General features: G+C 37.3%; 1 long non-coding RNA gene across 3 annotated transcripts in view; it reads right to left on the bottom strand.

Moving 5' to 3' along the window:
- Positions 1 to 11185: 11185 nt before the first annotated feature.
- Positions 11186 to 26924, bottom strand: part of LOC116281763 (uncharacterized) — a 67177-nt gene continuing 51438 nt past the window's right edge. Inside the window, exons 8-13 of one of the 3 annotated variants that reach the window (XR_012075976.1) lie at positions 20678 to 20867; positions 19456 to 19568; positions 18071 to 18169; positions 13725 to 13838; positions 12467 to 13148; positions 11186 to 11549 (exon numbers count right to left, since the gene is read on the bottom strand). This is a non-coding gene — a long non-coding RNA (uncharacterized lncRNA). The remainder of the gene's footprint in view (positions 11550 to 12466; positions 13149 to 13724; positions 13839 to 18070; positions 18170 to 19455; positions 19569 to 20677; positions 20868 to 26924) is intronic. The other 2 variants (XR_012075977.1, XR_012075979.1) reach the window with 2 other exon arrangements.

Below are 26924 nucleotides of genomic sequence, written 5' to 3'. Positions count from 1 at the left end.
CTATATTTTGCTTTCATTCCATTATTTACCAGTGAACTAATTTATTCATGCTGACTACTACCATGTATTCAGGGCTTGCTTATTTTTGGTACTTTATCTTTTCACAGGATATGTGGGGGCAGAGAGAGGAAGAAGAATTTTAGGCTGTTTGGTAATTATTTAATTAACTATGTTGAAATTAGGAGCAAAATTGACTTTTGATGTATAAATTGATCTGTTAGTACCTATACAGTCCACAGGTATTTCTTGAAATCTTTTATGCTACTGTGAATTTTTTGTTTACCTTTCATGAGCGTGAGTCAATTTGTCAACCCTGCCACTTGTTTATATAGATCCTCAATGCGCCAAAATCGTTGCTCAGTTTGGGGAGAGGCTTTCTTCCATTTGTATGAGTCTTGAACTATTAAGTAATGATGCTTAATTAAATGATACTTAATTAACTAAATGATACTTTGCCATTTTGGCACAATTTTTTCCTAACGTATCTTTTTAATATATTTGTTATTTTGGTTAGAGGTTTTTTATTTAACTTACAAAAGCTTTTCATTTTTCTTTAGTCAAATGTTTTAGTATTTATCTTTGTGAACTCTTCCATCTCTTCAAAATGTAATCAATCTCATTCAATAATTTAATAAAACTTTGTGTCTCTGTTACATGTTTTATGGCAGCATGCAGTGTGAGACATTATTTAGGTTTCTTCCAAATTGTTACATTCAAGCTCATGAATTCAATTTGATTTATAGTGATTTCTTTTTTAAATTACTGAATTTTTATTTAATAATAGGGTGTACTTCTGGGATATACCATTGAAGTTATCTGTGCCTGTTCACTTTTTTAACTATTATAATGTTTTGCTTTAATATTTGTTAAAGCTTTTTCTCACCATCTTTCTCTCTCATTCGTCCTGTACTCTTCTTTTTTAGAATCTTTTATACACCCACCTGTTTGTTCTTCTCAAGTACTTTTTCCATATCCAAAAAGTATTCTATTACCATTTTTACTAAACTTATGCTCACACTGTAAGTTAATTTGATAAGAACTGACATAGTATTTAATCTTCTAAGAACATAGTGTCTGAATTTATTCAGTTTTTTTTTAGATTGCTGGAATTTGTCCTAATTTTTGTTTTTGCCAGTCAGAATAAAAAAACTCAGATTCAACCAACATTTATGAGCCCCTGCCATATAATAGGCAATTTTATATTGGAAGTGTTATACCCATGCTATATAGGAGAACAGTGCTAAAGCGTCTTGCCCTAAGTCACTTAACCGGTAAATCTCTGGACCAAGACTCAACCCCGATCTTCCTACTACAAATCCTTTTGCAAAGATCCTTAAGACTGCAGTCTTCTGTGCTCACCCTCATGCTCTCGCCACCACCCAGCCAAATGTAGGCTGAACTGTGGCTATTATCAGCTGCCCATCTGACTATGGAAAGTATCAGATCCTGTTCTGCTTGGGTCTATATATACTCCCTTGTTATCATCTGGTCAAAATATATCTGCAGCCATCTGCCTTGAGAGGATAACTGATGTATCACTGGCTAAAAATTCAGACTCAGAGTGCATGAGTTAGGTTACACAACTTGGATAAATTTCAACTGTAAGTGTCTTATCAAAGTGAGATAGGAATAGATAATAAGTTTCTACTACTGTGTAGCACAAGGAACTATTCAGTATCTTACAGTAACCTATAATAAAAAAGAATATGAAAATATATGTGTATATGTAAGACTGAAGCATTATGCTGTACACCAGAAATTGACACAACATTGTCAACTGACTCTACTTCAGTAATTTAAAAAAATTTTAAAGATTAAAAAAGAATTTTAAAAAAACACTAAGAGAAAAATCAGAGGAAATAGGGAGCATAACAGTTAAGAGATGGCCCACTATCAAAGTTGGTACATAAAAATTTTGATAAAAATCAAGGTTAATTCCCAAGGATACAGAATACCAAAGGAAACAAGTTGTATCTATGGACATTTACTAACAAATACGGAAATTAATTATGCAAATGCTCAGTATTAACATATTTATTGTAACCGATACATTTTGAAAGCACAAAACTGAGCACTAAACATCTTTTCCTGTAATCATTACATAAAGGAGAAGTGCTCCAAAAATGACTCTTGACTCCCACATCACACTCGGGGAATCACAGTCCTCACTTTGACCTGCCCAGGTTCTCATCTCTTCCCTGCTTTCTATCTGCATGCTTGTCTTGTCCTTAGACTAACATGATGACTTCATAATTGATCACAACTTACTCTATCCTCATAGAACTGAGGAAAACCTTTCTTGAATCCTGATTATATCCCACCACTGCTCAGAGGACATCTGAGATCCTCAATAATTTGGCCCCAGTCTCATTCCAGTTTTGTTCAGTGACTCTTTGCTTTCTCCAAAGCTGATTACTTGCCTCTCTGAGTCTTTGTTTCTTCAACTGTAAAAACAAAGATGATGGTCATACGTACCCAGCAGGGCGGTAAGGATTCACAGAGGTAACCCGCAGTATATTAGGATTAAGTTTGCCTGCGTACAGCAGAGCCCAAATAACAGTGATCTGTGTGAGAGGTGTGCAATCTGGGACTGATACCTGGTTTTGTAGTCAGCAGGGACCAAGGCTAGCATCTAATAACAAAAAATACTCTGTAATTTCTTAGATATAATTTGCTTAATGTGAGTTCATTGTCTCCTAGATGTTGTGAACAGATAAGCAATAATCTTTTCACTTATTTTAATCAGTGGTTTCTCCAAGTTTTTTTCTCATGACTTCCCAAAGCCTTACCTTGGGGAAAAAGAACTCAAAGTTTACATAATTTGAATTGGTTGTAAATTTTATGGCTTGGTTAAAATAAAAACATATTTTATAATTCACAGTTTTATGTTTACTTTTTTAATTCATAATTTTACACTTAAATTTTAAAGAAGCAAAATGCCTATTACTGAAGTCTCTATAATAAGGCAAGATGGAATTTTGAAAAAATGTGTGTTGTTTTGAGTTTGGTTGGTTTTAATTCTACTTTGGTCTTTCTCACCATTGGACAAAGGGAGAAAAATGTATTTCAGCAGAAAAATAAATGAGATAGTTTGGAATAATTACCTAGAGTGTGATTGTTTAATAGACTTTGACTTACCTGGTTTCTGAGTATCTTTAGAAAACAAAAAAATTTTTAAGCAACTTCAGAGCACTAACTCTAAGACCCAAAGTAGCTTTCTGTTAGAGCTTCATTTAAGTTACTGGAATTCAGCTCTGCTTACTCAGAAATAAACAAATACATTCCATTGAGTTAGGTGTGATTCTAGTGTTTAAAAGATGCCATTTTCCATAAAACTACACAGTTCCCTAAACCAGTGCTTCCCAATCTTTACATATGTGGAATATGTAGGAAAAGGTGTTTAAACACCATTCAGGAGTAAACAAGAAGGTGCTCCTGGCCTGTGGCAACTCGTCAGAGATGTGTTGCCCAAAGGGCTAAAGAAAACTGCTCATCACTGTCGTAACCTTTTCATCACAGGGCCCCCCATTCGTTAGAAAACTGCCCTCAACACAGAGGCTACCTGCTCTACCTTGTGCCCACCCTAAGGAAGAACAAACCATTTATGATTAAAGGAGGAATGGTTGGTTGGATTTGTTAAAGAGATGGCTTATCAGTTTTCAGTCTAGAAACTTCTTAAGGAATGTTAAACTACAATTGCTTTTCTAGAGAAAGAGAAATTATTTTGAAATATATTGCCTATAGAAAAGAGCTTATAACCTACACGCACCCTTAAAGAAGAATAACTAAATAAGCAACCACAAACTCAACACTAAATTGAAAACTGAAACAAATTTCCCATCCCCAATTTAAAGAATACCAAGACCAAGCAAATGTAACAGCTGTATATTCCAGGAATTCTTGCTCGAGGAAGGTAAGACCGTGAAACAATTAAAACAGCCTGCTCATGAGTGTTTTTCTGATAATTATCTGGCTCTGCAAGATTTGCTTCATAGGCCCTGAGGAATAGAGCAACCTTTACACTGAACACTGGGAGTCAAACACCTTCCAAATTTATCAAACCGTCTGACAGCCTGTGAGAACCACAGCATCAAACTCAAGACCACTAGTCAAGCTACTGTCTTTATAAAAGTAAGGAGGACGGCGGGAAGGATATAGGTTGTGTGTTAGAAAATGCTCCCCAATTTTACATCACCTTTGAAATTACAAAAATTATTCATAGGTGCTACATGTTATTGAAATATAACTTGAAAATGCATTTATCAGATGGTTGTCATAACTCCCTTCCTATCCTGTCAAGTAATTCAAGAATATTTTGCATAATCTACTGTTTTAAAACTTAGATAACAAGTTTTTTTCTGTTTTTTGTCTTTCAGCTTTACTTTTGTAACTGACTCTTTTCTGTCTTTTGTAATTCTGTTGAAATGTTCCTCTATGTATTTTAGAAATGTTATCCTATTTAGGAATAGCTGAGCAGTTTTTATAAAACCCTATTATCTTTTTATCTCACCTTCCATTTTATTTGTTCTCCTTACTCCCTTTTTCCCTTTTCTTCATCTTTTTTTCTCTCTCTCTCCTATTTTCTTTTATTCCTTGAAAGTACCTTATTCTTACCATAGCAACTATAGACATCACATGGCCTCACAGCAGTTTCATAAATAAAAAGCTGAGCAGCTTCAGGTTTAATACCTACAAAATCTAAACCTCCTTGGACAAAACTTTGAAAGCAACCAGATTATCTGGTTCAGTATCTTTGCTTTTGCAAGAACTCTGAGTGATTTTGACTAAGTTCCATCAATACTATAATTCCCAGATTTTGTATTAGAAATGTTATCTGTGTGAAGCAATTCCATTTTCTAATAATCTTTCATTATTCCCATTGTTCCTGTAGGAAAAAATCGCTTCAGCCAAAAACATTCTAAAACCGCTTTAGTGGTCAGGATTCTGTCAGGTAAATACTTCAACTGTTTGTTTATTTAAAGCATTCTGATCCATGTATTCTGATCCTAACTTGTTGAACCAAAGTGATTTTGTTGTTTCAACTAATACATATTTCAAGGCTTCTCACAACTGTGGATTTTAACAGTTTTCTCTCAACTTTCAGACCATAGATACAGGAAAATCACCCCATGGTACTGTACACAGTCTTCCCTGTTGCTAAATAAAGTCAGGCTGTACCAGTAGGGACACCAGGAGGAGACGTTTTTCCTTTGGTAGCTCACTTCACTCATTTCCCCTTCGGGCTGTGATAATTCCCATGGTGGAGAGGGGTGAGGGGAGGCAAAAAGGGTGAAAGGGGGTCAAAAGTACAAACTTCCAGTTATAAAATAATGAAGTCATGGGGATGTAACGTACAGCACGGTGACTATATTTATGTACTAAGTATTTGAAAGTCGCTAAGAGAGTGGGTTTATTTTTTGAGAGTAGATCTGAAAAGTTCTCATCACAAGAAAAAAAATGTGTTTAACTATAAACGTTAACTAGATATGGTGGTGATCATTTCACAGTATACACGACTATCAAATCATGTGATACATGTGAAACTAATATAATGTTATATGTCAATTATATCTCAATTAAAATTATTCTCAATAATTTTAAAAAGTTATTGTATGGTGGGGAGAGGCGGAGAGGTGAGAACATTTCTCAGCAGAACTAATGTTGACCCTCCAAAAAAGGGAAAATTTGTCAGTCAAGAGCCAGATGTGATTACAGAACAATTTGATGACAAACTGAAAAAAAAAAAAGAGATAATCAATAGAATCAGGAATTTCAAACTTAAATTCCCAAGTTGAATTTTGAGCTAGTTGAGACCTATTTAATTATGCGCAATTTAAAAGTTAAAATACAGCTGAATCTTGATGAAAACAGGAATGTAAATAAAAAACCTTTCTGTGCACTTTAAAAAAAAATACAGTTGAATCTTTATTTAGTTAAAAGTAGGACCTGATTACTTTCTAATCATTTTTGGTTGGAAATTTTTAGTGATACACATATTTCTTAAGCATATTATACTCAGTCTTATCCTATCTAGAGTAAAATACAGTTAAAGGGAAAAACAAACAAATCAATATTATTTGTAAAGATAGTGCATAGAGTTATGTGCTTAGAAATTATAAAAATAAGCTATTAGCATTCCTGATTTGGCTTACAAAATGGCTTAATTAACTCAATTTTCTACCCTTTCTTTCTTTCTGCAATTAGTCTATTTCTTGCGCTATTACAGATTCATCTTCCGGTAAACGATCACTCCTAATGATGGGAAGAATAGTTGTCTGGGAGGTGATACAAGAGATACTGCTGTTAAGAAGGAAGGTAACGATGAGCTTTCACAACTGAGGCAGAGGGAAGCGGGTCAGTTAAGTGAAGCAAGCTGAAGTGGGCTGTTCTGCGTGGTTCTGTTTTTCTTTTTTATTTTGGGGGAGAGGCAATTAGGTTTTTATTTATTTATCTTAAATGGAGGTACTGGGGATTGAACCCAGGACCTTGTGCATGCTAGGCACACACTCTGCCCCTGAGCTATACCCTCCCCCTTACACGGTTCTGTTTTTCAAGTCCTGATGAAGACCCAACAAACAGGTAAAACATTTGTTCTCACCAGTATTTATCCTGCAGTTGCCAAAAACCATGTCATCTATTTCTGTAATAACTGACAGTTTCCTAGTCATTGCCAAATGTTGGAATATTATAAACAGTTATTTGAAAATTTCAACCACTGTAAACAAGCAAAGCCCTAGTTCTATGCTATTTAAAAAAAGGAACATGTTTAAGAAAGTTCATCTTTATATGCTAGTTACAAATGCAAACCCTGCTTAGAAAAATTCAAAGCCTAATTCAATACATGTTTGTACTCAACATTTTTTAAAATCCTTTTTCACTATCAAATGGGCCTTCCCTGACCTATCGACCAGATTTCCTTCTTATCTTCTCATGGGACTCTGTGAAATCTCTTGGCAGCATTTAAATAGTTACAATTCTATATCAGTCATTATTCAATTGAAATATTTCTCCTGCTAGATTGAAATTTCTACCTGAAAACAACATGGAGCCCAGTGCCTAGAACATAGTGATGGGGTTCAGGACACACTACCCCAAAATATGACACCTTAACATATTGGATATTTTTAACGTTTTGTTTCTAATGTCTGGCCTTTATTTCACAATTCTTTTGAGAATTATTATGGGGGTTTTGAGGTTTCCCCTAGTACAAGAAAGTCCCATGAGCCTTGTTCACCCTTGTGTATTCCAGCCTCACATATAGCATATGCTCAATAAATCAATGACTAAATTTTGTTTTCTCAGGACTAACAAACGAGGAGCACCCACAACTGAGTTGAAATGACTTAACAGCTAAACAGACATTTCATTCTGTCTCCCGGGACCTATAGCTCACAATCTGATATACATACAAAGCTGGTAAGCTTTCTAGCTCACGTTGAACTTTTAGGAGTTCTTTATTAAAGAGGTACACTAAAAATTGGGATTTGGAAAATAGTGGGGTTTGGCCAGGCCTAAACCAGGCCTTTATAGTGAGTGGAGTGATGGAGAGGAGAGCGAGTGTGGTACGTCTGTTGAATGTGGGCGATACGATTTGTGTTGGGATAAATTATGATAAGATTGGATACAGGATAAGGCCTTTGAAAAGCAAAAAAAAAGTAGGTGCAAATTAGCTACTCTCACCAGAATGACTAAAACAAAAAAGAAAAAACCAAGTACTGACAGGGACATGGAGTGGCTGGAACTCTCACACACTGCTGGTAGGAGTGCAAATTGGCACCACTGCTCTGGAAAACTATTTGGCATTACCTAGTGGGCTTAAACAAACCAGCAGCTCCATTGCTGGTGTGTATCTAAAGTGGAATGCGTTCATACCTTCAACAGAAGACCTACACAAGAATGTCCAAAGAAACAATTTATGATAGCCCAAATTTGAAACTTCCCCAATGCTCATCCACAGAAGAACAGATCAGCGCTGGTACAGCCATGAGAAGAACAAACTACAGCCAGAGCTACTCTGAAGGAAAATCTCACAGTGTTGAGTCAGATTCGGTGGAGTACATGCTAAGTGATTCCGTTTACATAAATATGCAGATGAGCAAAACTAATATATGCAATTGGAAGTCAGATAGTGGTTTTCCTTGTAGGGTGTGCAGTGTGCTTGGAAGAGGGCATGGGGAGGTTCTGGGCAGGGGCAATGTTGTGTGCCTTGATCAGCTGCTATTTATATGTGTAAGATCAGTTTACAGAAAATCCTTGAGCTGCACACTTGTGATTTGTGCACTGTTCTGTCTGTAAGTTACAGTTCAATAAAATGTCCCCCTAGCCCCGCCATCACTGCCTGTTTCAGAGCCCTGGTACTATTTCAATAGTAATTAAACTGTATCTTGTGATTTACTACCTCAGGTTTTAAAGATTCATTATCTACTGTGTGAAGTAGTCCGTTTTTTAATTTAGTTAAATTTATCCTTTCAGAATTATAAGTCAGTTTTATCAGTCAACCTATGTACCCTAGTTATATAATTAGCTTAATTATTTTGTAGTCTAACACATCTCAAATCTTTCCATCTATAATCAGTTACCCGTTCTCTCTTCTCCCCCTCTCTCCTCTCCCTCCTCCCCTCCCTCCATCTCCCCCACCCCCGACACACCCCTTTGCACACACTTCTAAAAACAATTGAGGCCTAAGTGCTTTATGCAGTGTTACATAGATTTTAAATGTAGGCTTCCTGACGCGCAGCTCAGCAGTCTTTTCCTGTATCTCCGCGGTACGAGAAGAAAGCTGGGCGCTTCCCCGACAAAAAGGTCAGAGAATTCCAAGAAAATTAGAAACCACATCAGCATGATATCAACGTTTACTTAAAGTATCTGACTTCTAAGAAACATAGTAATTCCTTTCGTGTTCCAAAGAGAACTCTTGAGTGAAAAAGCACCTAATCATTATTTCTGGAATGTGACCAAAAGCCACCTTTGAAAACTTAGGTACAATTAAATCTTTTTTTTTTTTAATTCTTAAACTTACGATTAATTTAAAAAAGAAGTCCCACCGAAGATCCAGTAACGTGGTAACCATCCCGGAGCACATCCCATCAAGATCCCATCAAGGAGGGGCCCGCCTGCTGAGCGCTGAGCGCGCGTCGCGGCTTAGCGAGCGCGAGCGAGCGTCACCTGGAGGGCAGTGCGCGCTCTGCTCTCCTCGCTGACTCACCCCGCTGCCCGCGCAGATGCGCTTGAGCAGGTGTCTTCCAGGTGGAGGAACCAACACTAAGCTAACTCCGGCTTCACCCGCCGAAATCAGGGCATACATGAGTGCTCTAAATCTCGTAATAAATCTCACTTGATAGTAACCCTAATATAAATTATACTGTAAGTAAGATAGGGGCTTTTCTTTCTCTCGTAAATGAAACTTTGCTTTCCTTTTGGATAAATATTGACCATAATTATTTCTTCTCTGACTTGTTACCCCTTACATAAGCCTTTCCAAATATTCTCAGACTTCTCAATAGCCTTACGGGATTGAAGATGTTTCCAATCTAACCAATTCTAAAAGAAATGAGATGACTTTTTTTTTCAACAAATCATTCAGTAAGAAACAGTACAATTATGAAATTCAGCTCTGAAATTTTGAATTCTTCACGTTGCCATTCTATATGTCCTGATAATTTTTCCAGTTGTCATCAGTCTCTTTATCAGTAAATTTATTTGCAGATCTTTATAGAAAAGAAATCCCTTATTGTGGTAATTTCTCAGTATATATGTATAGCAAATCATCATATTGTTCATCTTAAATTTAAACATCAATTATATCTGAATAAAGCTGGAAAAAATGAAAAGGAACCAAGGCCAAAACCCCAAAATTAAATACAGATTATTTCAACAATAAATAAGGTTGAAGTTTTAATTCATGAGAAAATTGATGTTTGTTTGTTTGGTTTTTTTAACCAGTAAAGAGATATTCATTCCGGTTTAGTAATAGTATGGAAGGGAAAAAAACACTTTTTCATAAAGCCTCTTCGAATAACAACTGCCATTAAGAGATGAGGTATTTCTATTGTTAAAAGGAAACAACATGCCCAAAATGGAGTCAGTTGTGTTAGACCCACGTCACCAAACCAACTTATTACCTAACCTAACTGCAATCTCACCTTCCCATAAGTGTAACCTTTAACCAGCCAACCTGGAATTACCTGGTCAGCACTAAAGGAAGTAATCCCTGTAGGCCCTCCCATTCCATTTAGGAGGGTGGCCTGGCCTGAAACAATGCATTCTTTGCTAACAATTTCCTTTTCTCACACCCCATCCTTTGTATTTGCTAGATGGGATGCCGCCCGCTTCATGACTCGTTTAATTGAGCCAATCTTACATTTACTCAGTTGATTTTGTTGTTGAACACTATGCAGCCAATCTGGATCAGGAAGGTAATATTGTCCCCACTTTCAAATATTTCCCTGTAGATAGAGGTGGCTAGGGAATTGAGTAAGCAGAGAGGGGAGACACTTCCTGATTGCACAATATTAGTGGTTGGACAGGTTAAAAGGCAAGCTCTGTGTTCTCAGGACTCTAAAATGTCAGGATTTTGATCATCTTTGTCAGTTTAATCTTTTCTCTTCACAAAGTAACTCAATCATTTCATACTTTGTTCACAGCCAGTTTTGGAGGAAAGTCTCTCCTACTCAGAGACTTCCAGGTCACATGTGTATAGAGAATTTTTTAGAAACATGAGACATGACCGTTCCTAAAATATGCCAGTTTACTGTTAAGAAGAGAGATTCATAATCTTGGTCAATATCAAACAAGTTGTAAATGGTGAATTAAGTTACTATCAATTTCTATATTCGGTTTTAGGGGAAAAGAAAAAGATCCTCGATGTTGAAAGGGGTTTGTTTGTTTTCTCCTCAAAATAATCACAAATTGCTCAAGTGTCCTCTCTAGTCAAAGTTAGTGTTTTTTAATAAGTATAAAGAAACCTCAGGTCTCACATGATTTTTATATTTATGACACAGAGATTTATATGCAAAAGAAAACAGTTGTAAATATGGCTTATCATGCAGATAATCCCCTCCTCCTCCCACCTCTCCTTAAGTGTAGGGACCTCCGGGACCTACTTATTGGGGAGGGGGAAGTTTCCCCTACCCTTCTCGAGTTCTTGTGGCTGAACTGCTAATAAAACTAATACAGGACAGATGAACAGGAGAAAAAGAACATTTTTAATTCATGCGCATGGAGGTCTCATAGAGATGAGACCTAAGAAGTGGCCAAAGCAGGCAGCCTTTATACCTTTTGGACAAAGGAACAGTAAGTCTGTGAAGCAGCCTGCCCTGGGCCCCACCAGTGCCTGCCTCTGAAACTCCCCAAAGTCTCACATGTTAGCCGCTGAGCTGCTGGCCGCAGAGAGTGTTAGCAGAGTCCTTTTCGCTGAACAAGTTTCTTAGTTCTGAGAACAGGTCAATTCCCGGAAATAATGATGTCTCATTTCAGGAGGCAGTGATGCAGACTGGCTCCCAAAGCTAATCCTGTGGTGCAAGGAATCAGGTATTTCATATTAGGTGTTTCTATGGAAACAAAAGGAAAAACAATGGTTAATGATTGGCGCAGACTGAAACCAATTTCTGAGCCCGGGGGCAGTCAGTCAAGAAGATTCCTAGATGTCAGGGTCAAAGCTTCTTTTGTAGTTTGCAAGGTCTCTGAAGATGTCACTGGGCATTCAGGTAAAGTTTCTGAATGGCTCCTACAGCAGTAGGCATGAGAATTGTTTCAATACGAGCTGTTGGGCAATTCCTCTGAAGTTTATATTGTCCTCTAGCTTCAGTTTGCCAGGATTCAGGAAAAGGGCAGTTTCATTTCTCAGTGATTGCATGTCAAAAGGTAGGAGAAAATTGGAAACATTAGCTCAGAGTTGAAGCCAGATATTGGAGGCGATGAGGAAAATTCAGGACCCAGTCAGGTTTCAGGTGAATAACAAAACCTCAAGGAAAAGTAATAGCACAAGAATCTAATATCCACTAGTGGCTATTATAGGTTCTATTGAAACATAATTTTTCCCCCTGACGTCACCCACATTTCTATCAAAGATAGCCAAATTAAAATTAATTTGTTTGCAAAGTTGTACTGGGCTCAATCACTAGTACTTCCATTAAAAAAATAATAAATGTAGGTTTTATTAAAAAAAACAAAGAGGTAGCAAATCACAAGATACAGTTTAATTACTATTGAAACAGTACCAGGGCTCTGAAACAGGCAGTGATGGCAGGGCTAGGGGGACGTTTTATTGAACTCTAACCTACAGATAGAACAGTGCACAAATCACAAGTGTGCAGCTCAAGGATTTTCTGTAAACTGATCTTATACATATAAATAGCAGCTGATCAAGGCACACAACATTGCCGGTGCCCAGAACCTCCCCATGCCCTCTTCCAAGCACACTGCACACCCCACAAGGAAAACCACTATCTGACTTCCAATTGCGTACATTAGTTTTGCTCATCTGCATATTTATGTAAATGGAATCACTTAGCATGTACTCCACTGCGTCTGACTCAACACTGTTTGTGAGATTTTCCTTCAGAGTAGTTCTGGCTGTAGTTTGTTCTTCTCATGGCTGTAGACTCCTCTGTACCAGCGCTGATCTGTTCTTCTGTGGATGAGCATTGGGGAAGTTTCAAGTTTAGGCTATCATACATTGTGTTTCTTTGGACATCCTTGTGTAGGTCTTCTGTTGAAGGTATGAACGCATTCCACTTTAGATACACACCAGCAATGGAGCTGCTGGTTCGTTTAAGCCCACTAGGCAATGCCAAATAGTTTTCCAGAGCAGTGGTGCCAATGTGCACTCCTGCCGGCAGTGTGTGAGAGTTCCAGCCACTCCACGTCCTTGTCAGTACTTGGTGTTTTCTCTCGAGTCAGGTTTCTCCGTTAGTTCTGTCAACCTTGCCCGATGATTAAGGGTGATAGGGACAGTGATAATTATAAGATGCCTGAAAGGTTTTTGTTAAGGCTCCTGTGACTTGCCCAGTGAAGTGGATGCCTTGATCACTGGATAGTGTGGAAGATACACCCCAAGCGGGAAAACTTTTTTGAACAGTTTCTTTGCCATTGTGTGCCATTTGCATCAGCCTTGCAGCAAGGGAAGGTTTAGCCCATGCAGAACACACCTATAATAACAAGCACATTTTGAGAACCCATATTAAATGTCAGTTGAATGAAGTCCAGCTGCAGGTGCTCAAAGGGTCCAGAGGGAAGAGGTCTGAGGTCTCTGAGGACAAAAATATTTTACCCACCCCCCCAACCGGGGTTATATGGACCTGACAGGACAGACCTTGCTGGTAGACTGTTTTCACAATTTTCTAGAAATCTTCCTGCCAATGTCTATTTACAGCTGGAGCCCTCTTAAATGCACTATGTTAGGCGAAGGAATGCAAAACAGAACAAAACAAAAAAACAAAAAATGAGGTTTGTTAGGGAGCCAGAAGAACCAAGCAGCCGTCCCGGGTTTCCTATACCCTTGACTGCTGTGTAATTTACAGCTATTGTTCACCTGTCTGAATTTCTCTGATTCAGGAGCACACTGTGGCCATGTTATGAGGACATCAGATGGCGAAAGTATGGCAATTAAGGATCAATTTTTTTTTTTTTGCAGAAGCAGAATAGATTGCACCTGTGTGTGCCAAAACCTTTACAGGTTCTGCTGTAGCTACCTTTGCGTGAAAGTCAAAGCATTTTGCTGATACCTGGGTGCAGTCCTTTTAGCGTGAGCCTGAATTTTGATGGCAGACAACATTTTATGCCCTCATATAAGACTTCCAGGAATTCCACATAATTTGTGAAACATTTATATTATGTACCTGTACAGACACAACGTAAAGAAGGCTTAAATTAGTTTTTGACAATGTTCCCCGTGGAATTTAACGTATCAAATATGCCTAATTAGTCTCATACCTCTTTTTATAAGGAGAGAGAACAAATCTTTGAGATATTTCAGGGGCCCTCTGAAATATATCTCAGAGTTAGTTCTAAGTCAAAAAGAATCATTTAGTATTTGATTTGAGGGAAGTTTGTCCAAAATATCCAAAAGGTTTGTAAAACACTTAGTCAAATAGATCACTGTGAAACAATGCTTAGTCATACATTGAACCAAAATAACAGGTAAAGACTTCATAGGCAAATATAGAAGGTTATAATATTCTAAGCAAAGCGTATCTATTTTAATATTGAGAGGACTAGGTTTACTTTAGTAATCAAAGGCCTAATAAAGACAAGATAAAACATAAGTGATTATTTTGACAAGACATAAGATCTTTTTTTTCTCCCTCTAGACAAATTACCTAAAGGTAAAGAAAAATCTTTCATAATCTCTTATTATCGAGTGGACCAATAGGAAAAAAAAATCAACTTTGTTCTTTTAACAGAGAGAACAAAATTCCAACTTTGCTCTAGTTTATTTTATTTTTTATTGAAGTATAGTTAATTTACAATATTGTGTTAGTTTTAGGCATATAACAAAATGATTCAGTAATACATACTTTTTTTTTCAGATTCTTCTTCACTGTAAGTTATTACAAGATAATGAATATAGTTCCCTGTGCTCTACAGGAAGCCCTTGTTGTTTGTCTATTTTATATATAGTAGTTTGTATCTGTGTATCCCAAACTCCTCATTTATCCTTCCGCTATCCCTTTCCCCTTTGGTAACCATAGTTTGTTTTCTATGTCTGTGATTCTATTTCTGGTTTGTAAATGAGTTTATTTGTATCATTTTTGTTTAGATTCCATATGTAAGTGATGTCATGTATTTGTCTTCCTCTATCTGACTTACTTCACTTAATATAATAATCTCTTAGGTTCATCCATATTGCTGCAAATGGCATTATTTCATTCTTTTTTACAGCTGAGTAATATTCCACTGTGTATATATGTGTGTGTGTGTGTGTGTGTGTGTGTTTGTATGTGTGTATATATATGTATATCACATCTTCTTTATCCAGTCATCTGTTAATGGACATTTAGGCTGCTTCCATGTCTTGGCTATTGTAAATAGTGCTGCTGTGAACATTGGAATGCATGTATCTTTTTGAGTTATAGTTTGCTCCGGATATACACCCAGGAGTCAGATTGCTGGATCGTACGGCAACTCTGTTTTTAGTTGTTGTTGTTGTTGTTGTTGTTTTCATTTTTAATTTTTTTTTAATGAAGTACAGCCAATTACAATGTGTCAGTCTCTGGTGTACTATTTTTAGTTTCTTAAGGAACCTCTATACTGTTCTCCGTAGTGGCTGCACCTGCAGCAGTTTACTTTTAATGTTAAAACTCATTTACTTAATTAAATTCATCCCAGTCTTATTCAGTGCTGAGCACACATAAAAGTCCTTTCTAAAGATTCGTTTTTTCACAAATCTTTTACAGCTTTTTATGACCATTTTAGTTTGTGCCTTATTTTCCTTCCCATTTTGAGTTAACCATTCCTAACCATACAGAGTGTTTAGGGCAAAATCACTTTCTATTTCCTCAACAAAAACATCTCCATACCTTATACTTTTCTTACTCAAAAACACATCATATTTCTATTATTATGTCTAGTGGTTTTAACCACGTATATGAATTAGAATTCTTAATCCTCTGAAATTTTAATTTTTTAGTGAAAATAAAGAAGTAAACAATTGTGAACTATATTGACATTTTGTGGCTTGGCAAACTTACAAACACATTTTATAATATCTAGAAACATGTGCTACTTCATAGTACAACCTTTCAATAAAGCACAGGATATATTTACTAACATACTTAGTCTCTGTAATAAGAGGTCAAAAGTAGGTAAACTAGACTTGTTTGGCAATTAATGTTTTAGTATTTTATCTTATTTGGAAATGATCTAGACATTCAATGAGTTCTCATCATTTAACTCGGCAAAACTCTAGGGGTATAAATTACCAAAGAGATTTAGGAAACTACTTAAGTAGACGTATCATAAAACAATTTTGTTAAAAAGTTCACCAGAAAGCTCTTATCTCAATCACATCAATTTAATTCATTGGTTCTTAATAATCGTATTTAGATTACTCATGAAAATTTCATTAGACATTAAAGCAATTAGTCATTATCAAGGTTTTTTTCTCCTGACAAATTTTGCAACAGAAACAAACATTAGCCCATTTGACCAGTAAATCCAGGTAGAAAAAAAGTTGTTTATATGCATTATATTTATTGCTAATTCTCAAGATATGCCTGTATTAATTAAACTAACAAACTTAAAATTAGCTTTTATTCACTAAAGACTATCCTAGATCATGGAAGCTTGGAAAACCATCTGGGTTGGTTTTTATTATTTAAGACTTTTAATATAAGTGCTTGATTGTTTAAGTCAATTAAATAGGGTTCTTTTACAAATTAGTTTGGCAATACCCTCCAGAGGCAGAAGGAGGTACAAATAGACATGCAGACAGACTCAACCAGAGAGCTCAGAGTTTTCATTTTAAAACTTCAGTCATGAATCAGGTACAACGCCAAACGCAGTCGTTTATAAATAACAGTTGGAATCACGTAGATTTTTCCTTCAGATAAATAAAATCTTTTATTTGTGGAGAAGAATTTTAAGATCTGCATTTGCTCTTGACAAGCAATTTTAAGGATGCTATTTGGGCAAGAGAGATCTTTTAGGAGTTTGTGTTTAAAAGGCCTCTTTCCCGATTCTTTCTTTAGTTTCAGGTTTTAACAAGTGAGCTAATCTGGGCTCACTCTCAAGTGATGTGGGCTGTTTGCTCTTCAAAGACAGGATAAGATTTACAAGGAACAGAGAAAGTGTAAGTTTCCTCTTAGGACTTTTGAAGTGTATTTGTCTATTTTCGTAAGTCTTAGTGTAATTATTATTAATTTTTTTCTTAAGTACAGGACAATTTTGCTCCAACATCCTGATCTTTTATAATATCTACAAGCATTTTGAGAGAAATAGACAAGGCCTTAGGACTGGTAAAGTTAGGCCCTGACTTGTTTCCATTGAAACAAGGCTAGGTTTTGTAGAGATTTGCAAGATAAAGACAGTTTCTATTCTTCCTTGAATATCAGACTCCAGCTGATTTATTTCCTGATTGTTTGTAGGGAGGCCTGGAGAACTGCTGAGGAGAGGCAGTTTTTAAGAGGAGTTTATGCAGGATTTTTAAGTCTAATTTTTGTTCTTTCATCTTAAAAAGGGATTCTCTAAGGCTAGTCACTTTTTTTCCCTTTCAATTTGATCCTCCCCTAAGTACCAATATGACAGCTGTTAACGATGAGAGCTTTCACAAAAAGTTTTCCTTTTAAACAGAGCCAGTTTAAAGGATGCATTGCCAGCCATTGACAGGTAGGATCCTATGCTAATTTCAAACGTCGACTCAAACCAGTAAGCTTTTTTTTTTCAATGGTTTAACCAAAGAAGCAAGAGGCATCTCACAAGAGAATATGTAGCCATCACCATATCGAGAAAGCTCACTCCTAGAGACAGCCTAAGAAAGTAAAAGTCCTTCATTGCTACAGGCAGTAAGAATGGTGCGGAGAAAAATATGTGTCCATTGTCCCACAGAAATGCGGGGCACCTCCAGCCCTAAACCCACTATTAATGGCACAAGGCAGGAGCTGCTGGAATGAGACTTGATGGTGTAAGTGCCAATCTGATTCCAAAAGCCCAAGAAACAAGAGCTCAGAAGATGGATGTTTCAGCTCAAGAAGAAAGAGTGAATTCACCCTTCCTCCACTTTTTGTTCTCTTTGGCCCCCACCCAGCCTACCCAGTGTGGGAAGGGCTCTCTGCTTTACTGTTCACCTATTTAAATGCTAATCTCCTCTGGAAACACCCTCACACACATGCAGAAGTAATGTTTTCCCAGCTATCTGAGCACACCTTAGCCCAATCAAATTGACACATAAAATTAACCATCACAGCTAGTTTCAGGGTGAAAAACGTTCTAATTTCAGCTCACCAATCATGAGACAAAGAACAAGAAGTAGTAGGAGGTTCTGCTTGGCCTTCTCAACAGGTTCACACAAAAGGGGAAAGGTATAATTTGGCCTTGTCACAGGTAAATAGTGACAGTTACCCTCAAGGCTTACATGAGTTGTGAGAGTGAACAGGAGAGCGTGTGCTCTAGAGTGCAAGCTCGTACCTCTTCATTCTTTGATCAGAGAGGAAAGCTTCCCTTTGCTTCTGAACTGGAAAAAAAAAAAAGTGAAGAGTGAGTTTTATCTAAGTCATATGAGGAAGGAGTAGGCGCTTTGCTTTGTAGTAAGCGCTTTCCTGGAACACAAAATGTTGGTGGCCGAGTGGGGGATTTCTTAACTGTTCCCTTCTTCAAGAACACAGGGCTCAAGTTGAGCACTGTCACTCTTTTGCTCAAGATGAATGAATATCATTTTTGCCGAACAACTCAAAGGTGAGAATAAACCTTCTGAATGCTGCCAAGCAGAGTCCAAAAATAACCCCTTAAGATGTCCCTTTGGCACTGTTTCTACAAAATCAGTCGAACCATTTATGGAGATGTGTTAGAAAAGGTCAGTTGTTTTAGATTCCTGGACTTCAGATACCTTAATAGAGGAATGCCTGAAATGGAAACAGGAACTACTGGTATGAAAGTGTGTACTGACGTCAATAGCGTCAAGAGCTGAGAGTAACCGGTCGAGTGGGTTCCATAAAGTCGGCGGCACACTGGTCGTTGAGTTCCTTGAAGCTAAGACGTTGATGCTCTTGGCAATGTTACCTCTCATGTAAGGGCACGCATGGCTCAGTATCTTGCCAAGCTTCCTTACTGGCCCAGACAGTGGCTTGTCCAGGGAAAAATCCAACCCATGCATGGCCTGCTATGGCGATGAGTCCTGAGTCCTTCAAGGTTTGTATGAAGTAATTGGGCTTTAGCTCACAGAGCATCTTCAGATCCTGGGGGGAAAGGCCAGTACAGCATACAGAAGGGATCTAGGTGGTCAGATTTTTAGTTTCTGAATATGGGAGGGATGGAATTTGGAAAACTTAGTTTAGAGGGTTGTAGTCAGATATTGAAGAATTGTGGAAGAATTGAACATTTGGTAACTGTTAGTAATTTGTGCCAAGGAACAGGATCCAGTCCAAATTATAGGCTGGTACCTAATCTGGTTTTTCCACAGGGAGGAAGGAAGTCACTTAAACCTCTACCAGAGAAGATGGAGTTTGCATACTCATCAATTACCTGTAATTTACTGAGTAAGTGTGCAAATAGCACAAAAACAATGAACAGGGCTAGAGTTTGATAACTTGGGACTAGACTCAGAGGAGGGTGCCATAGTTTTCCATTAAAACATAAAATTTCTCTCTATAATCACTCCCCTTTTAATCAAAAATAATTTCAAAGATTGGTATTTATGCAAAACTGGTATTTATCACAGAGCACCTCTTAAGTTTGCTTTGCTGGAAGTTTAATACAAATGTCACATTGGATTTTTAAAAGCATCTTAAGCCAAGAACTCACCGTCAGATTTCATCTGTAGTGTCTATAAATTTGAGTAAATTCCTCTCTTCTCAAATTCCCTGAAACATCCTGAAGTTCCTAGGCCTGCCAGGAAGTAGCCTTCATTACTCACCCTGTAAACCAGATAACAGTCCAGTGTTCCTCAGCTTTTTGTCAGCATTCGTGCCACAAATGTTTAGTTTAGTCCCTTAAGAGTACCTGGTCATATCTGATGAAATGAGCATTATTCTCAATCATGACATTCCAAGCAAGGCCTTGGTTGCATAAGCAACGTTTTCACTTAAGTCTTGTTAACAGAAAGGACAAACTGTTATCAAAATTGTGAAAATAGCTATATTGCCATGAAAATAAGAATATTCAGTAAGAGTTTTTGAATTCTGGAGTTTCTGAATTTCTCGCTGGATGAGAGAAAATTATAAATGTTTCATTTCTGTTTATAAAAGCAGCACTTACTAAATTATTATGAGTTATAGATAGCTCAAGAGAAAAGAGAAAGGGGTTCCTTATATCTAGAAAATATAACATGAATATCAACAATATTCTAAACAAAATCCACAATCATCCCTTGTATATATATATTTTTTCTATACTTAGATTTAATACTTACTCAGAAGATATAGCTGTTTTTATTAAACCAACAACATTAATCTAGTCTTATTTGCCAAAGATTTACTAAATAATGTGAACTTGAATTCCTAGGCAATTTGCATTAATGTATATGTATGTATATATCTACATATATACATATACAGTAGAATTATTAGAGGATTAATTTCTTTAATTTCTGAAATTTCATAATTATACAAGGCCTACTTTTCTCTAAATCATTCCAAATAGCACTCTTTTAAGAAATTTTATAATCTAGTATTACCACGAAGGAAAGAAAAATTACACTCACAGACATATAAACATACATACAGACCCAAACAGAGTTTATGGCTTCAATTTTAAAATTTCAGCCAACTTTGCTTTTCAGCCAAGTAGAAAGAAAAGAGGGGTTCTCTTCCCATTAGGTACAAATTCTTAATTGATTTGAATTTAAAATAGACAAAAAAGAGTAATAAGCCAGATTCCCTGCTATCTTTCACCCACAGAGACAAGATTTCTATTAACCATTTAGGATATTTACAGAGTTCATCCAAATTTCAGACCATAAAACTGAAAGAAGCCAGCACCAGAAATCAAGCCAGTACTCAAAAAAGAATAAAAATCAAATCCTTACTGTGCCACTGATGGACAGGAGTCTGGAACACAGGACCAAGAGCTGGGCTTGCCACGGCATCTCTGGATCATGAGTCAGGAGTGGAGCACAAAGGACTTGCGGAGTTCTCCTTGCCTGGGTGGCGTAAAAGGGACTGCAGGAGAGGTCTAGTCCTGCCTGACTCACGGCACCACACTGTCGAAGCCAAAAACTGGACAAGTAAGGATACTGATTTTATTCAGGCTCTTGGGGAGAGCAGATCACAGTATCTCAGCAAGTGGTTTTGCCTCAGAGTTTCAAGAGAAATGCTGTGGTCTGAATGTTTGTGTCCCCACCAAATTCACATTGAAATCCTAATGTCTGATGTGATGGTATAAGGTGGGGCCTTTGGGAAATGCCTGGGTCATGAGGGTGGAGCTCTCATGAATGGGATTAGTGCCCTTATAAAAGAGACCCCACAGATCTCCCTAGCCCCTTCTGCCATGTGACGATACAGGCAGAAGGTGCCATCTGTGAATCCAAAAGCAGGTTCTCACCAGACACCTAACCTGCCAGCACCTTGATCTTACACTTCCCAGCCTCCAGAGCTGTGAGAAATAAATTTCTTTTGTTTATAAGCCACTCAGTCTGGGACATTTTGTCACAGCAGCCTGAACTGACTAAGAAGGCTCAAGGCTGCAGGTGGAATGATTTACAGTTGGAGCTGTTTTGCAAGCAGGGGAAGTCTCAGTTGGTTAGCTGAACAGGAAATGTTTTCCTCTGTGGAGAGCTAATTCCAGGTAGACAAACAGTTCTAATCTCAGCTCCATCATGAGACAGAGACTGGAAGTTGAACATTCTGTGTCTGCCCAGTTCAGAAGATTCATGTGAAAGGAACTTGTCACAGATAAACAATGGGGTCATGTGTGAGTCTTACGAGAATCATGAGAAAGTTAGAAAATCTTACTTCAGTTGTACTTGGAAAAGTTGCTCTCTGCAGTAAGCCATTTCTCAGACCATGAAAGGGTGGAGGAGTTTGGGAAAACAAACGGTTGGGGTATTTTTTAAGCATTCCTCTTTTTCAGTCTCAGGTAAAGTTTAACATTGACACTAGTAATGTAACCTAATCATGTGAGTGACACCAGGGGCAGAGGTCATCGGGGCCATCTTAGAATTCTGCTTATCACAGGAGTGATTCAAGAAGCTGAGAAAGTTGCCTAATAACTTTGGTTATTTCTTTGCCATATGTGTGTGAGGGGGAAGGCTGGCTAGAAGAGATCTGTGAAGGTTTGAAATGACTATTGTGAATAATAGAAACAGTCAACTGAAGATACTTAAGATCACCTTGAGGTAGATATATTAATACTGAAGACCATACATTTGCAATCCACTAATGCGCTCTAAATCTAATCCACTAAGTTATGTGGTTGTGTAGTGTTCTCCAGGAAATCTTTGACAGATTTGTCAACTGAGTGAGTGGAGAAGGAGATCAGTGGACTGATCCAAGTTAAAGTAATTCTGGGTGAATGGAATGAAAGTACAAAAAGATATGGCAATGGCAGGAAGAGGTTATGGACACTGTGGGTCAAAGCTAGATAAAGAAGGAGGGAAGGCAGGAAGGAAGAGGGAGGGAGGGAGGAAGGAAGGGATGGAGGGAGGAAGGAGGGAAAGAAGAAGGAAGGAAGGAAGAGGGAAGGAGGGAGGAAGGAAGGAAGGAAGGAAACAGAACAAGGTAAATGGAGGAACAAAGTGACTAAAACTCCTGAGGAGTTCAAATAAATAGGTATAGTGGGAGTAAAGTAACGACACAGCTGAAATGAAGGGAAGTTCGGGATAAATACTCGACTGTTGGGGTCTATAATTTAGAGGTAGAGCATCATGGTGATGAAGTCCAAAATGGAGTCATGGGTACAGGTGGCTAAAGCACATTAAAGAAACAGACTGTGAATCACGTGGTAATGCTCCTGAGAAGTGTGGAAACGTGGCGAGCAGGTGTCAGGGGAAAGCAGGGCACACGGTGGGAGAGTAGGAATGGCAAAGGAGATTTTTTTTCCCTGTCAGTGAGGGAACAATGTTTTAAAAGTAGTAGTGAGGAGCCAGAAAAACGGCAACGCAAACTTCCAGATCTGGAGCAGCTGTTTAATTGAGTGAGTGGCCTTCCTGGCACAGGATTTCAAGAAGAAGAATGTCAGTACCTTGTTGACATACATGTTTCTCAAATACCTGCTACCTCCCTAATAAAAAAGAATGGTACTTTTATTTTTGTGGAATGCCAATTTGCTGAAAAACACCATCAAAATAACCTGCTGCCAAGACAAAGCTGAATTTACAGTTTATAGCTTATGGTGGGAAAGGTATATGTAGAGAGAGACTACAATTCATTTTTTTTAAATGTGTCCAATTCTATTAGTTTTAACACATGCATAGAACTATTGAACCATTACTGTAATCAGGATACAGAATACCTCCATCACCCCCAAAATTCCCTTACGCCGCTCCTTTGTAGTCAGAATGTCTCCTCGCCTCTAATCCCCGACAACACCTAACCCCTGGATGTCATACAATAGAACTGCACGTTGTGCTGAGGCAGCCATTCGGAAACATTTGGGGCATTTCCAGGTTTGGGCAACTATGAATAATGTTGCTCCAGACATTCATTGATAGGATTTTGTGTGAATATAAGTTTTCAATTATTCTGAGTAAATAGCTTCCTAGGAGCAGGATTGCTGGATCATACAAGTGTATTTAACTTTATAAGAAATTGCAAAACTGTTTTCTGGAATAACTATATGATATTGTGTTCCCACCAACAGTGTGTGATAATTCGTTGCTTCCTGTCCTTGTTAGCACTTATTATTGTCCATTTTTTGTTGGCTTGTTTGTTTAGCCATTCTATTAGATAAGTAACGTTATCTTATTGTGATTTTAATTTGCATTTCCCTAATGGCTAATGATGGTAACCACCTTTTCCTGTGCTTACTTGCCGTCTGTGTATCTTTTAGAAAGTGTCCTTTCAAATCCTTTGTCCATTTGTTAAATTGGGCTTTTTCTTATTATTGAATTTTGAGAGCTCTTTGTACATTTTTTTTTGAGAATTCTGGGTACACTTCCTTTGTCCAATTTTGAAACATTGTCCAGCAGTCTACAATTTGTGTTTTAATTCTCTTAAGAGTGTCTTTTGCAGAACAAAAAAATTAAGTTTTGATGCAGTCCAATTTATAGTTTTTTTTCTTTTATGAACTGTCCTCTTGGTATCATAACTAAAAACAATTTGCCGAACTCAAGGCCACAAAGATTTCCTTCTATGTTTTCTTCTAAATGTTTTATAGTTTGCATGGTTTTTTTGAGGTTGGGACAGAGAGGTTTTGTTTTGTTTTGTTTCGTTTTTGCATTTGGGTGTTCAATTGTTTTTCCCTACCACTTACTGAAAGAGCATTCTTCATCCATTAAATTGACTTTGCACCTTTATCAAAAACCAGTTAACTGTATTTGTGTCTATTCCTGGACCCTGTGCTGTTCCACTGATCACGTGTGTACGATTTCACCCATAACACACTGTGTCAATTACCACAGCTTTATAATGAGGCTTAAAATTGGGTAGTATGCATTCTCTAATTTTGTTCTTCAAATTTTTTTTTCTGCACTAATTTCATTCTCACTTCCTCCTGCCTCTCAAATGTATGAATGTTAGACTATTTGATATCATCTCATTGTTCTCTCTCTGTGGTTCAGATTGGATAATTTCTATTGCTCTTCAAGTTCACAGACAATTTCCTCTTTTCCTTTCTGCTACTGAGCTATCGAGTTTTCTTCTGGTAATCCTAACATCTGAGTCATCTCAAACTGGGGTTTGTTTTATCCCTTGTGAGTTGCTGCCATTTTCTTATTTTTGCCTCTGTTTTATTATTATTTTTTTTAATGTTGAGTAATTTTGCTTTATATCCTGGATGTTTTAATTGTTATGTTATGAAACTCTAAGGCTTGTTCAAATCCTCTGGAGAATGTTGAGTTTTTCTCTTTTTTGGGGTGTCGCAGCTTGTTGTCCCTGTTAGGTTCAGGCCAAAAGTCTTGGCTTGTGGGCCATGCATGGTTCCAATGTAATTTCAGTTTTCATACCTTTTCAGTCCTATTTGGATCTGTTCTCTGTGTGTCTCCCCGGGGGCTAAAGGGGCCTGGGTGGTGGTCTATACCATGGACTTTGGTCTTCTATATCATGTCAGTTTCACACATGAGCTCCTCGGAGTGATCCTAGAACTTCAAACACATATCTATGGGATTGCCTTTTTGAGTTGTCTCCTCTCCAAAATTTCTACAACATTCTCTGGCTCCCAGGGTTTCTTCTCCTGGTTCTCTGGCCAGAATGCCTGGCTTTCAGTCTTCTTGTGCTGTCAGATACCTCCCACAATTGGCTCTACCTTCAAGGTGTATCAGCAAGCTCAGCTGCTGATGCAGCCAGGGCCCTCAGCCACTGCCCAGACAGAGCGCAGCTTGGAGCTGGAGCCCTGCACAGCCAACAGAGGAAAACAAAACCAGGATATTTCCCCATTCTGTCTGTTCTTCAGGGGACCCTTTTCTCATTCCACTTATCTGAGAAAGAGATTTTCTTTTGCCTGTGCTCTTCACAATATTCCAGAATCTGGGTTCCCTTGAGACTAAGCCAGGAAATAATAAAAGGGGAAAAAAAATTGGAAATTCACTATTTTGTTGGTCTTATTTTTCAGTTTTGATTTCTTACCCAATTTGTCTGCTACTATTTACTTTGAGCATCCTCGATTAGTTTCTTTATGTATTCTGTCCAGGATTTGTGTTGTGGTCGTTGGGAGAAATAGGATAGAGTATGCTTATGCCGTTTAACTAGTGATAGAACCAGTACTTTTTATAATAATTCAGGAAATTTTGCTGTGTTGGTGTGACCTATTGAGATATACTTCTACAAGTTTTATGTTAGGTAGGCTGTGTTGCTTTAAGTGTATTTGAAGTAGAATTTTCCTAGCTTCAAAGTAATGTCTTTTGCGTTAACAAGCACTTTCATTTTCACAGGTCTTGTTATAAACTGCTTAGTCTTTTTACAAATTAGAGCAATGCTCAAAGTCACGTGAATAGACATCTGCTCTGCAAGATACCATGGAAATCAGCTTGTGATACAAGCAGCTTGTGATAACAGGACGAGCGAAAATGATTGTCCTTTACTCAATTTAAAGTAGCTGAATTTAGCCCTACATTTACAAAGAGTTGTTTTGTAACATGAAGTTTAACCACATGTTCTCAATTATCACATTATCTCACAACTGTGACTGGTAGGAAATTATTGTCTTCAGTTGCTGTGAAGAGCACATAGATGTCTTTAATTTGGATGATGTTATATACATTTTATCATCCTTTTCTAAATTACCATTGGTTCTTCTATCTCCTACATTGTGTACTTGTTGTAGAGTTCGTTTTATTAAACACTTCTAGTTGGTTAAAATCACATATACTAGATAATAAATTTATATGCATTTTCGTCTGGTCTTATATGAAAAGTACCACAAACTTTACATAAAACCAACTTGCATTGACTATTCCTCCTCATTTGCTGACTATAAAAAAAAAAGAGAGAAAAATTAAAAATTAAAAACCCTATCCATATTCTTAGATTCTGTTTCAATTGTTAGCTTCTCCTCCAAGTATTTGGGCAGTTCCCTACTGGTCTTCAGGCCAGTCTGGGTACTTGGTTAGTAGCTGAATCTCTTTGATTCTCAGTAGTAATGATGCCCAGCTATTGACACCAAGCAATTAGCCAAACCTCTCTCTCAAGGAATGACACTGTAAAAATAGTCTAGCTTAAAAAGCAAGGATAAAAGAACTGGTAAGATGGGACAGTTTTTGCCTTATCAATCTTACTAATTTTTTTTTCAAAAAATGAGCTTTTGGTTTTGTAGATTTTCTCTATTGATTTCTTGTTTTCAATTTCATTGGTTTCTGCTCTAAATATTTCTTTTCTTCTGCTCATTTTGAACTTGTGCTTTCATTTAAAAAATGATAAACAAGGATCAGAAATAGCAAGAGTCAAAAACTAGTGGAAGAAACAAAACTATTTTTAGGTTGTTATTCAAGTAAGTCAACCATGCTTTGAAAAATTACAAACATGAAAGTCATATTAATCTAAAACAGCAAATTTGACTTACAGTTGAAAAAATAACTTGAGAATAAAGTAAGAAAATAATTATTGGGATAAATGTTTTGAGTTCCCCTTAATACTTTGGATATCTGATCATTCAGGTAGCATATAAGTTTTCTTTCCGAAGTT

Source organism: Vicugna pacos, chromosome 9 (assembly GCF_048564905.1).
Source record: "Vicugna pacos chromosome 9, VicPac4, whole genome shotgun sequence".
Lineage (NCBI taxonomy): Eukaryota > Metazoa > Chordata > Mammalia > Artiodactyla > Camelidae > Vicugna > Vicugna pacos.
Note: the sequence above shows the minus strand (reverse complement) of the source record. Positions and strands in the feature narration are given on the sequence as shown.